Raw genomic sequence first — 12,821 nt, 5'->3', positions numbered from 1 at the left:
GTTCAAAGCTCTTTTCTGATAGCTGCTAATTTTTTTTTGTCTTTTTAGGGCCGCGCCTGTCACTAGGCTAGGGGTGGAATCGGAGCTGCAGCCGCCAGCCTATGCCACAGCCACAGCAACGCAGGATCCGAGCCGTGTCTGCCATCCACACAACAGCTCACGGCAACGCCAGATCCTTAACCCACTGAGCAAGGCCAGGGATTGAACCTGCGTCCTCATGGATCCTAGTCAGATTCGTTTCCACTGAGCCATGATGGGAACTCCTGATATCTGGTAATTTTTAGGTTTGTGGTCTGGACCTTGCTTCAAAAAGTTTTGCTTTTTACACTACCTAAATTTTCTTAAGAAAAATTGTTCAAAAAATTGAAAACAAGGCAAAGAGCATGTCCTTTCAATGTCCTATTGTAGTATTTTTTGCAGGTCTTCTCACTAATTTATATTTAATCATCTAGGGCAGAGATTGGTGAACTTTTCCTTAAAGGGTCAGACAGTAAATGTTTTAAAATCGCAGGCCGTGTAATCTCTGTTACAGCTACTCTGCACTGTTGTTGTAGCTTGAAAGCAGCCGTAGGAAATATTTAGAGAAATGGATGTGGCCGTGTTCCAAAAACCTTTATAGGCACCCCTTGCTTTATTGTGCTTCGCTTTATTCCTCTTTGCAGATTCTACGTTTTTATAAATTGAAGGTTAGTGGCAACAGCACCATTTGCCCAGCGGCGTTTATTCACCATTCTCACAATATTTCAAACTTTTCGTTACTATTGTATCTGTTATTGTGATCTGCTGTCAGTGACCATTGATGTTCCTACTTGCCGAAGGCTCGGAGGATGGTTAGCATTTTTTAGCAATAAAGTATTTTTTTTTTTTTTTGTCTTTTTGTTGTTGTTGTTGTTGTTGTTGCTATTTCTTGGGCCGCTCCCACGGCATATGGAGGTTCCCAGGCTAGGGGTCGAATTGGAGCTGTAGCCACCGGCCTACGCCAGAGCCACAGCAACGCGGGATCCGAGCCGCGTCTGCGACCTACACCACAGCTCACGGCAACGCCGGATCGTTAACCCACTGAGCAAGGGCAGGGATCGAACCCGCAACCTCATGGTTCCTAGTCGGATTCGTTAACCACTGCGCCACGACGGGAACTCCAAGTATTTTTTAATTAATGTGTGTGCATTGATTTTTAGCCACGATGTTATCACACACTTAATAGGCTACAGTATAGTGTTAACGTAAGTTTTATGTGCACTAGAAAATCAGAAAGATTCGCGAGACTCGAGACTTGCTTTATTGCGATGTTCACTTCGTTGCGGCGTTTCTGGAACCAGACCCCCGTCATCTCAGAGGTTTGCCTGTGTATTCATAAAACCAGGTGGCAAGACTGCAGGCCATAATTTTGTCAACCCTCCTAAAGGGGAAATCATTTTTTTGACTTATTATTTACTATGATTCAGAGCCTAGACTGAAGTTAATGTTAGCGTCTGATTTTTTTTCCTAGCAGAAATGCTAATGATTTTTAGTCTAAAGTTATGCTTTTATTGCCCTGAAGGATACTAACTAGCTTTGTGTCTACTCAAAAAATGTTATTTCATGTGATTATAGACACTCAACTCCCCCAGTGCTCCTGGGACCGGCTCTCCATCTGGCTGTTCCCAGGATTGAATAAGTCATTAACTTGTGTTTTATGAGAATTAAAAACAAAAAACAAAAAACATGAGAAACGCTCTGAAAAGTTTTGAAAACTATCAAAAAGAATACTTTCAAATCCCATACACAAGGTTCCCCCTGTTAGAGTGGTCTGACCTACCCCCTTAAAGAGGCAGAGATCTGATAAGTTTTATGAGCCTTTGCCAAATATTTGGGGAGATTTTTCAAGACGGGCAGTTACTGAGGAGCATGTGGCCTCTTACCGTCTATTCTTTTTTCCTCCCTCCCTCTCCCTCCCAATTTTCTTTCTCATTTCCTCCTTCCTGGAATATTGACCTTTCCTTTCCTCTCCTGATATAAATTCTCTCTTTTCTACAGAAGAGTTCAGTTGAATGAAGGTTTTAAACTAACATGATCTTTCCTTTTTATAGGGTGTGAGAGTGTAATTTTTTTCCTCTTGCTATGTAAGGAAATTGCTTAGTTTGTAGATTTTTCATTTATCTCTTTTATAATAGAAGTGTTTGAGTAAAGAGGTATTGGGAGCAGAATGCAGCTTTATCTGCTAATGTAATTATTCTAGCCGTCATTGAAATAGCTTTTTTTTTTCTAGCTTTTTAAATGTTTTTTGTGTTCTTTTCTAAAATTTTCTTCATTTTGTTGTTGTTGCTGCTGTACCAGCTATGCAATGACCCACTCAACCTCTCGTCCTTGTGAGTGCTCTGATCTGTAAGGTTGTAGACAGAGTGTGTGGCATGTGCAGTTCTGGGGCACCAGTTGTGTTGTCACGGTAGGAGGAAGGGATTAATGTGGGTATATTGTGAGTGGTGCCCCTTGAAGGCAGGCAACATGGTAGTAGATACTTGATACAAAATCCATAAAGATTCATGAATAAGCAAAAAAAAAAAAAAGGATTTACATTCAATATGTTAATTTGGTGAGACGAAGAAGCATTCACCATTGCTGGAACTATTCTCGCTGTGCACACGTGTGAGTTTGCAGAAGCACTGAGACTCAGCTTTGGTGAGTACATTGCTCCCGACACAGCACCGCAGTGCCAGGTCTTTTTTTTTTTTTCTCAAGCTTTCAATGACGATTCTTAACAAAGATTATTCCAGGAACAAGTCATTTCTAAAGTGGTGTTTTTATGCCCTGGGAAGTTTGAAAGTCCCTCGGTTGTGCCTTCTTTCATGAACACCACTAGTAGGTGAAAACTTGCACGTAAGACCTTAATGAGGACAGGTGTTTGGTCTGCAGGTACATTTGGTTCAACAGTCATTTCTTGGTCACCCACACTGTGCTAAGCGTGGCATCAGGAATTGGAGTCAAAGCTGAGTCAAGGGAATAATGTGGTAGCCAGAAGATATTTGTTAAAGGTTTCTGGATATTGATTTGTTTCACGAGAATATTCTATTTTGATCATTTCTAGCATTAGGATAGCTTTGTAATCTTCAGTTAGACTGCGTTTCTGATATTCTTCCCAGTGCTTTTGTTGGTAGGGGGACGTGAAAAACAAAACAAAATGAAACAAAACCAAAACCCAAAAAAGATGGGATTCAGAAAGTAACTCTAGTCACCGGGTCTATGGGATTTAAATAAAATAGAGACTTCACAGTATCCTGTAAGAAGCTCAGCACTTGGTCGTGATTTCAGCAAGTCCCTCTGAGTTTATATTTCCAGTGCTCACTTGTGACTCTGCTCCTGTTCTCTCTGAACTGTCAATGTCATGAACATCCCATCTTCTACGGCCTTTTTTTGGTTTGTTTTTAATTTCCGCAATACATCATTTTTCTTTCTACTGTACCGCATGGTGACCCAGTTACACATACATGTACACATTCTATTTTCTCCTGTTATCAGGCTCCAACGTAAGTGCCTAGACATCGTTCCCAGTGCTGCACAGCAGGATCTCATTGCTCATCGATTCCAAAGGCAGTAGTCTGCATCTGTTAACCCCAAGCTCCCAGTCCATCCCACTCCCTCCCCCTCCCTTGGCAACCACAAGTCTATTCTCCGAGGCCATGGTTTTCTTTTCTGTGGAGGGATTCCTTTGTGCCGTATATTAGATTCCAGATATAAATGCTATCATATGGTATTTGTCTTTCTCTTTCTGACTTACTTCACTCAGTATGAGAGCCTCTAGTTCCATCCATGTTGCTGCAAATGGCATTATTTTGTCTTTTTTATGGCTGAGTAGTATTCCATTGTGTATATATACTGCCTCTTCCTAATCCAATCATCTGTTGATGGACATTTGGGTTGTTTCCTTGTCTTGGCTATTGTGAATAGTGCTGCAATGAACATGTGGGTGCATGTGTCTTTTTCAAGGAATGTTTTGTCTGGATATATGCCCAAGAGTGGGATTGCTGGGTCATATGGTAGTTCTATGTATAGTTTGCTAAGGTACCTCCATACTGTTCTCCATACGGCCTTTTTATACCAGTTTCAAATATGGAACTTTCACTGGACTTCGCTTCAACTCACTCTCACAGGGAATTTGTGTTTATAGCAGAACATACTAAAGGTTTTAGAATTTCGGAGGGGGTTTATAGCTCAGGCATAAACAGTAAAACTAAATAGATATCCTATTCTTTAAAGTCCTTTAGCTATCCTGGTCAGTCAGCTTCCCATGTAGTCTCTGGCCACCCATCACTTTGCCCAGCCTTCCTGTCTCTCTCCCTTTCTCCTTCACTCTTCCCTCCTCTCCTCCCCCCTGCCCCACCACCTTTGGCTGCACTTGTGGCATGCAGAAGTTCCTGACCAGGGCTCAAACCCTGGCCACAGCAGTGACCCAAGCCACAACAGTGACACCAGGTCCTTAACCTGCTTGGCCACCAGGGAACTCCCTCCTCTCTTCTCTACAGCCCTCCCGCCCCTGCCTGTTTGGTCCAGCAGAGAGGATTGTTTCATTGTCCTTAGTCCATCCTTAGCTTCAGGGCCTTATTTTTTTAATATGTTAATAGGATTTCCAAGTATTTCTGTATAAAGACAAGTTTTCTTCTCAAGAAGCACTCTGGTGACAACTATTAAAATAACAGTCTTTCTCACTGTACATACATCTTGATAAATTATAATCAATCTCCCTCTCTTTCTCTGTCTCATATTTTCCTTCTTCCTGTATTCCCATTTCCTTTTCTGGTATTTCCAAGGTTGCAACCTCTGGTGCATAGAATGCTGGCTGTACGTTAATAGGGCCTTGTGAAAATCATGTCAAAAAATAAGCAGGGCATAGAAATATTTTTAGTCCTACAATTGGGAAAACAGTAATACTCTGAATAGCTTTTGATATAGGCGACCATGTAGATCGTTGGCAAGAAAAATTACAATTCAGCCCAAACATTTAGTCAGAGAAGGATGATTATTTGAATGTGTAGGTGTTACTGGAGCTCTGGATCAGAGGCCCAGGACTGTAAATCAAAGTGTAGCAAACTACCTAACCTTAACTTTCCTCTCTCAGAAAACTAACTCACCCTCCTGCCATCTTGAGTGAAACCCCTCTTACTTGTTGGAACAAGAACAAGAAGGGCCCCTCTTCAACAGATTTACATACAAATCTGGAAGGAAGGTGGTGACAAACTTTTAGAATTTAATTGAGGTTGAGTCTACTGGTGACAAACTTTCTCAGTTCTCTTTGTCTAAAAATGTCTTTGGGAGTTCCCGTCGTGGCGCAGTGGTTAACGAATCCGACTAGGAACCATGAGGTTGCGGGTTCGATCCCTGGCCTTGCTCAGCGGGTTAAGGATCCGGGTTGCCGTGAGCTGTGGGGTAGGTCGCAGACGCAGCTCAGATCCCGCGTTGCTGTGGCTCTGGTGTAGTCCGGCGGCTACAGCTCCCATTAGACCCCTAGCCTGGGAACCCCCATATGGCACGGGATTGGCCCAAGAAAATGGCAAAAAGACAAAAAAAAAAAATTAGTTTTTTTATTGAGGTATAGCTGACATACAATAAACAGCAAATATTTAAAGTATACAATTTGATAAGTTTTGCCACGTGTTTACAGCTTTGAAACTAACTGTATGAATAAAAATAGTGGACACGCTTACTGAACATGAAATTTCCTTGTCCTGCCCCTTGGTAGTCCCTTCCTCTACCCCATAGCCCCCAACCACTGGTCTTTTTTCTGTTACTATGGATTAATTTGCATAAAATTTTTATTTCACTTTCATTTTTGAAGAACACTTTCGCTGTGAGTAGAAGCCTAGATTTTAAGTTATTTTTCATCAGAAATGTGAAAATACTTTCTGTCGTCTTCTGCTTTCCATTGAGAGCTCATCTGTCAGTCCAACTATGGCTCTGTAATTTTCTTTTTCCTTTTTCTTTTCAGTTTTATTGAAATATAATTGACAAATAAAAATTGTATGTATTTAAGTTGCATTATTTGATATACATATACATTTTGAAATGATTGCTCTAATCAGATCCATCACCCATCTAGCCAACAGTTTTGTGTGTGTTTGATGAGATCATTCAAGATTTCCTATCACTGTGTAACACAGGGAACTGTGTGTGATTGAGCTACTTTGCTGCACAGCAGAAGGTGAAGAAATGTAAATCAACTATAATTTGACAAAAGAATTAAAAATGCAGAAAAATGTGTACAAGAGAAAGACTCAAAGCAAATACACAAATAAAAAGATTTGCTAGAACCAACTTTCAGGTGCACAACACTGCGTCATTAGAGGTGGTCACCACACGTAGATAAGATCTCCAGGACTTGCTCGTCTTGCTTACCTGAACCTTTGCACACTGTGACAAATACATCTGCTCTCCTCTGCCCCCGATCCCTGGCAGCCACCATTCTGCACTGTGCCTCTATGAGTTTGACTATTTTAGAGTCATACACAAGTGAGGTCGTGCATTTGTCTTTCTGTGTCTGGCTTGTATTCCACTGAGCTTTGTCCATGTTGTTAGAAATGACAGGATAGCTTTCTTTTTTAAGGCTGAATAATAAATATATATTTATTTCACATTTTCTTCATTCATCCATTGATAAATTGTTTCCATATTTTGACTCTTGTGAACATGCTGCAATGAATATGAAAGTGTACACATCTCTTTAAGATACTGATTTTGTTTCCTTGGAGGTGTAGCTAGAAGTGGGACCGTTGGATTGAATGGAATTTTATTTTTAATTTTTGGGGGAACCTCTATACTATTTTCCATACTGACCGTGTCAGTGCACATTCTCGGTAGCAATGTACAGTGATCCCCTTTTCTCTACATCCTCACCAACTTTTATAATCTTTTACCTTTTTTGGTAACAGCCATTCTAACAGGTGTGAGGTATAAGGTGTCAGGTATCATTAATGGTTTTGTTGTTGTTGCTGCTGTTTTTTGTTTTTGGCTGTGCGTGTGGCATGTAGAAGTTCTTGGGCAGGGACTGAACCTGAGTCACAGCAGTGGTAACACTGGATCCTTAACCCAGTGACCCAAGAGGAAACTCCTCTTTATGGTTTCGACTTGCATTTCTTTGACAGCTGATTAGTGATGTCGAGCACGTTTTCATTTATCTGTTTGCCTTTTGTACGTCTTCTTTCAAGAAATGTCTATTTAGATCCTTTGCTTATTTAAAAATTGGGTTATTTATTTACTTGCTATTGAGTTATTTGGGTTCTTTAGGTATTTTGAATAGTACCCTTTATCAGATATATGATTTGCAAATATCTCCTCCCTTTCCATAGGTTGCCTTTTCACTCCATTGATTGTTTTCTTTGTTGTGCAGAAGCTTTTTATTTAAAAAATTATTTATTTATTATTATTATTATTTTTTGTCTTTTCTAGGGCTGCATCTGGGGCATATGGAGGTTTCTGGGCTAGGGGTCTAATCGGAGCTGTAGCCGCTGGCCTACGCCACAGCCACAGCAATGCCAGACCAGAGCCGTGTCTGCAACCTACACCACAGCTCACGGCAATGCCAGATCATTAAACCGCTGAGCGAGGCCAGGGATCATACCTGCAATCTCATGGTTCCTAGTCGGATTCTTTAACCACTGAGCCCTGACAGGAACTCCCCCAGAAGCTTTTTAGTTTGATGCAATCCTACTCATCTGTTTTTGCTTTTGGTGCTTGTGCTTTTGAGATCACATCCAAAAAATCATTGCCCAGGCCAAACTCAAGAAATATTTTTCCTTTGTTGCCTTCTAATAGTTTTACAGTTTCAGGTCTTATGTTTTAGTCTTTAATCCACTTTTTTTTGGCCATGCCCATGGTATGTGGAACTTCCTGGGCCAGAGATCAAACCCAAGCCACAGCTGTAACTCAAGTCACAGCAGTGACAATGCCGAGTCCTTAACAGCTAGGCCACCAGGGAACTCCTTTCTTTTTTTTTTTTTTGGCCAGTCTAATTCATTTTGAGTTGATTTTTATATATATTTTGAGACAAAGGTACTAGTTTATTCTTTTGCATTTGCATACCCAGTTTTCCCAGCGCCTTTATTGAACATTTATTCCTCATTGTGTGTTTTTGGCACCCTTGCTAAAGATCAAAAATTTATCTTTGGGTATGGATTTATTTCTGAGCTCTCCATTCTATTCTGTTGGTCTATGCTAAGGTCTGAATGTTTGCATCCCCCTCTGCAGCCCCCAAGTCCATATGCTGAAATCCTGACCTACGAAGATGATGGTATTAGGAGATAACACCTTTGGAAAGTGCTAAAGGCATGATGGTGGATCCTGCACCACACATGGTGTTTTATGAGAGGGTCCATGAAGATGCCTCGCCCTTTTTACTATGTGAAGACACAGAGAGAAGGTACCGGCTGGGAACAAGAAGAGAGACCTCACCAGAGAATGACCGTGCTGGCCATAAAGACATTTGCTTTTCTTTAAAAGTGTTTTGAATTATTTTAGAGGCTTATAAAATACCTTTATTTCTTTCAAGAAAAACAGGATATACAAGTTAATGTATGAGTATGTTCATCTTTATACCAACACAATCATAAACTGTGACTTAGAAAAGTTTACTGTGGAGATAGAAGACCAGGAGGGCAGAAGTACCCCAGGCCCACCAAAGTCACACTGGCATCCTGCTTCGCAGCACTCTAGTTATAACTCCCTTTGAAGCTGCGAAAATAATCATTGTCCTAATTTTTAGTGTAATCACTCATTGCATTTCTTTACAGTTTTATCACTCAAGTATGCATCCTTAAACACTAGTTTCGTCTTTAAAAAACCTTTTGTGAATTAAATTTCTTTTCTTCTGGAGGGTATAACTTCATCCCTTCCTTTGCCTGAAAATCAATCTGTTGAAGAATGTGAGTCCTCTGATCTGTAGTTTTCCACTCTTTGGCTCTTGCTGAATGCATCTCAAGGGACAGTTTCGTTTTCCTCTGTCCTCTGTATTTTTGCAAATGGTCAGTGACTACGGAGGCTCGGTTTTACTTGAGTCTAACCCCTTTGGTGATGTTCTGTTGGTGGCGTGGTCTTCCTTCACTGGGAGGCACATCACACCAGACCGTCTTCCCTTTGGTCATTTTATTTTATTTTATTTTTTCAGCCATGCCCATGGCATGCAGAAGTTCCCGGGCCAGGGATTGAATCTGTGCCACAGCCGTGGCCTGAGCCACAGTCGTGACAATGCCAGATCCCCAACTCACTGTGCCACCAGGGAACGCCCCCTTTGGTAATTTTAGAAACCGCTGGTGCTCAGTTCTATGTTAATGTTTCTCTAGTTAACTTGGTTTTCTACAGCTCATTATCCATGGATACCCAGGAAGGACTCACGTGCAGATTGATCTCTGAGTTTTTGATGTCAGTGATTTTTTATGCCCTGATAGACTTGAAAATCAGTTTTTTTGGATATAAGATTCTTAATTCACCTGTTTTTTTCCTCAGATATTGTGGTGATGAATTTAAGTGTCAGTTTAGCTGGGCCGTGGTGCCCATGTATATTGTCCAAGATTACTCTGGATGATTTGCATTGGTGGATTTGAGTAACGAAGATTGCTCTCCATAACGTGGGTAGACCTCGCCCAGTCCGTTGAAGGCTTGAATAGAACAAAAGGCTGACATTCTCCCAGGTGAAATTTTTTACTACTTGAGTTACAGCTTTCTCTCTTCCCTTTTCTCCAGACTGATAGCCTTTGAACTTGAACTGCAACACCAACTCTTTCGTCTTTTCCAACCTACAAGTCCGGAGTTTGCACTTGTCAGCCTCCATATTTACAAGAGCGAATTCCTTAAAATAATTTTTTCTCTCTCTCTCCTCCCCCCAAATCTTATTGGTTCTGTTTCTCTGAAGAATTCTGGCTAATATAGGTATTGTAATATATTTCTCCAGAGTATTTTAGAATGAAGTTTGATGTTGAAATGTCTGATGAAAGTCTGATTTTTTTCCCCTTAGGGGTAATTCTCTCCTTTTTCCAGGTGCCCAAAGGAATTTCTGTTCTTTAAAGTCTAGGGCTCAGATCTTATACATGTTTAGCTATATTTATACATAAATATTTAATCTTTTGGTGCTACTACTATGAGTGGTATTGCATTTATTTATTTATTATTTATTTATCTTTTGTCCTTTTAGGGCACACCCGTGGCATATGGAGGTTCCCAGGCTAGGGGTCACGGAGCTGTTGCTGCCGGCCTGTGCCAGAGCCACAGCAACGCCAGAGCTGAGCCATGTCTGCGACCAACATCACAGCTCACGGCAACGCCAGATCCTTAACCCACTGAGCAAGGTCTGGGATCGAACCCGAAACCTCATGGTTCCTAGTCGGATTCATTTCCACTGAGCCATGATGGGAACTTCCCGTTATTGCTTTTAAATTCATTTACTAATAGTAAGTTGTTAATATATGGAAATATGATTAATTTTTGTTTGTTGACCTTGTATGCTTTATCATGCTAAACTCTTTCATTGTAGGAGGCTTTTTGTTTCTTTTGGTATATTCTTTAGAATTTTCTACACAGGCACTGATGGTGTTTGTAACTAGAGGTTTATTTTTCCTTTAAAAGATCTACATGATTTTATTTCTGCCTTTTTGCATTAGCTAGAACTTTCAGTTTGATGTTCAATAGGAGTGGTGACATTGGACATTGTTGCCTTACTCCCAATCTTAAGAGAAAGCATTGAGTTCCCTACCATTAAGTGTGGTGTTAGCTGTAGGTTTTTATTTTGGTAGATGCCCCTTTTTAGGTTGAGGATATTCTTTTCTAAATCTTAGTTTGCTGCAGTTTTTTTTCATAAATGAATGTTGAGTTTAGTCAGTTTTTTTGCATCAATTGATATGATCCTATGTTTTTCTTTTCCTTAAACTGTTAACATGGTTGATTACATTAATTGATTTTTAGGTGTTGAATTCCTGTGATAAACTCCACATGGTTTTAGTGTATGATGTATTGCAGGGTTCATTTACTATTTTTTTTTTTGAGAATTCTTGTGTCTGTGTTCATGGGATAGCTGGTTCTGGTTTTCTTTTTTTAATTTTCTTTCTCTAGTTTTAGCATCAAACATTTTAATTTATTTTTATTTTATTAGAAAATATAGGATAGCAATCATGGCAGTTACTTATTTAAATGTCTACAGTGGATTTCCATTATCTAGGAGAGTAAGTCTAGATAATGAGAATATTTTACTATATATCAGAATTTTATTTTGATAATATTTTACTTTATATCAGAATTTTAAATGTGTATGCCTTACTTTGTAAGCTTTCCTATTCTAATCCCATGCTGTACCTTTCACCTGCTCTCATCTCTGGGCCTGTCTCATTACTGATATCTTGCCTGTAGTTCTCCAAGCATGCCAGCCACTGATGGTCTTTTAGTTTCTCCACTAGCCATTTTCCTACCACCAGAAATAGCCTATTCCAAGACCATGTGTCTATTATCTTCTACTTTTTCTAGGCTCAGCTCATATCACCTCCTCATGATGAATTTCCTAAAACTGCAAGTATTGCTGATTATTCCCTTCCTTGTGCCTCTAATCCACTCTGTATCGATGTCTATTGTAGCACTTATTTCCCTCCCTCTACTGGTTAGTAAGTACTTAAACAAATAAATAATATTTAGTAATTACAACTTTGAATACAAAATCTTTCAAAACATGGTACATAAGAGGACTACATAAGAGGTTGTAATCAGTGGAAAATAAATTATTTTTATGAATACACTTTGTTACATTCCATATTCCTAAGACTAGCTTTCCTTTTTCATCTTGTTAAGTTTGGTATTGGGAAATGTTTCAAGCACTGAGTGTTCTGCTGAGTTGGTGTCCAGCGAATTACTTGAGATCACATGATTAAATTGCCCAGGAGGAAAGCAAGTTCACTAATTAAGCTTCTTAAAAATGTACGAACTTTCTCTGTAACTTCATGGCGAATTGATATGTTTTCTGTGAATTATTTTGACTTTCTGAAGAATTTGATGCACAAAGTTCATCCCTTAGCAGCTCAAATTACAAAGATGGGTCAATGGCTTTTCCTTCCAAGAAATTTATGACGCTATCAAACTCCTAGAGGAAAACATAGGCCAAACACTCTCTGACATAAATGACAGCAACATCTTCTCAGATCCACCTCTCAGAGTATGACAATAAAAAGAAAAATAAACAAATGGGACCTAATCAAACTTCAAAGTTTCTGCACAGCAAAGGAAACCCTAAACAACACAAAAAGACAACCCACAGAATGGGAGAAAATCTTTGCAAGTGAAACGACTGACAAGGGATTAATCTCCAAAATTTATAAACAACTTTTGCAGCTCCATACCAAAAAAACAAACAACCCCATCCAAAAATGGGCAGAAGGTCTAAACAGACAATTCTCCAAAGAAGACATACAGATGGCCAAGAAACACATGAAAAGATGTTCAGCGTCACTCATTATTAGAGAGATGCACATCAAAACCACTCTGAGGGACCACCTTACACCAGCCAGAATGGCCATCATCCAAAAGTCTACAAACAATAAGTGCTGGAGAGGGGGTGCAGAAAAAGGAACCCTAGGTACACTGTTGGTGGGATTGTAAATGGGTGCAACCACTGTGGAAAGCAGAATGGAGATGCCTCAGAAAACTAAACATAGAACTACCATTGGATCCAGCAATCCCACTCCTGGGCATCTATCCAGAGAAAACCATGACTCACAAAGACACATGTACTCCAGTGTTCATTGCAGCACTATTTACAATAGCCAAGACATGGAAACAACCTAAATGTCCATCGACAGAGGAGTGGATCCAGAAGATGTGGT

General features: G+C 40.0%; 1 long non-coding RNA gene across 2 annotated transcripts in view; it reads left to right on the top strand.

Moving 5' to 3' along the window:
- Positions 1-12,147, top strand: part of LOC106507812 — a 44,442-nt gene extending 32,295 nt beyond the window's left edge. Inside the window, exons 2-4 of one of the 2 annotated variants that reach the window (XR_001304085.2) lie at positions 8,215-8,386; positions 9,469-9,653; positions 11,794-12,147. This is a non-coding gene — a long non-coding RNA (uncharacterized LOC106507812). Of the gene's footprint in view, positions 1-8,214; positions 9,654-11,793 lie in introns of both variants that reach the window. The other variant, XR_002346882.1, reaches the window with a different exon arrangement.

The sequence above is a fragment of the Sus scrofa genome, chromosome 8, assembly GCF_000003025.6.
Source record: "Sus scrofa isolate TJ Tabasco breed Duroc chromosome 8, Sscrofa11.1, whole genome shotgun sequence".
NCBI classification, from domain to species: Eukaryota; Metazoa; Chordata; class Mammalia; order Artiodactyla; family Suidae; genus Sus; species Sus scrofa.
The sequence above is the reverse complement of the archived record's forward strand: the minus strand, read 5'-3'. Positions and strand labels throughout refer to the sequence as shown.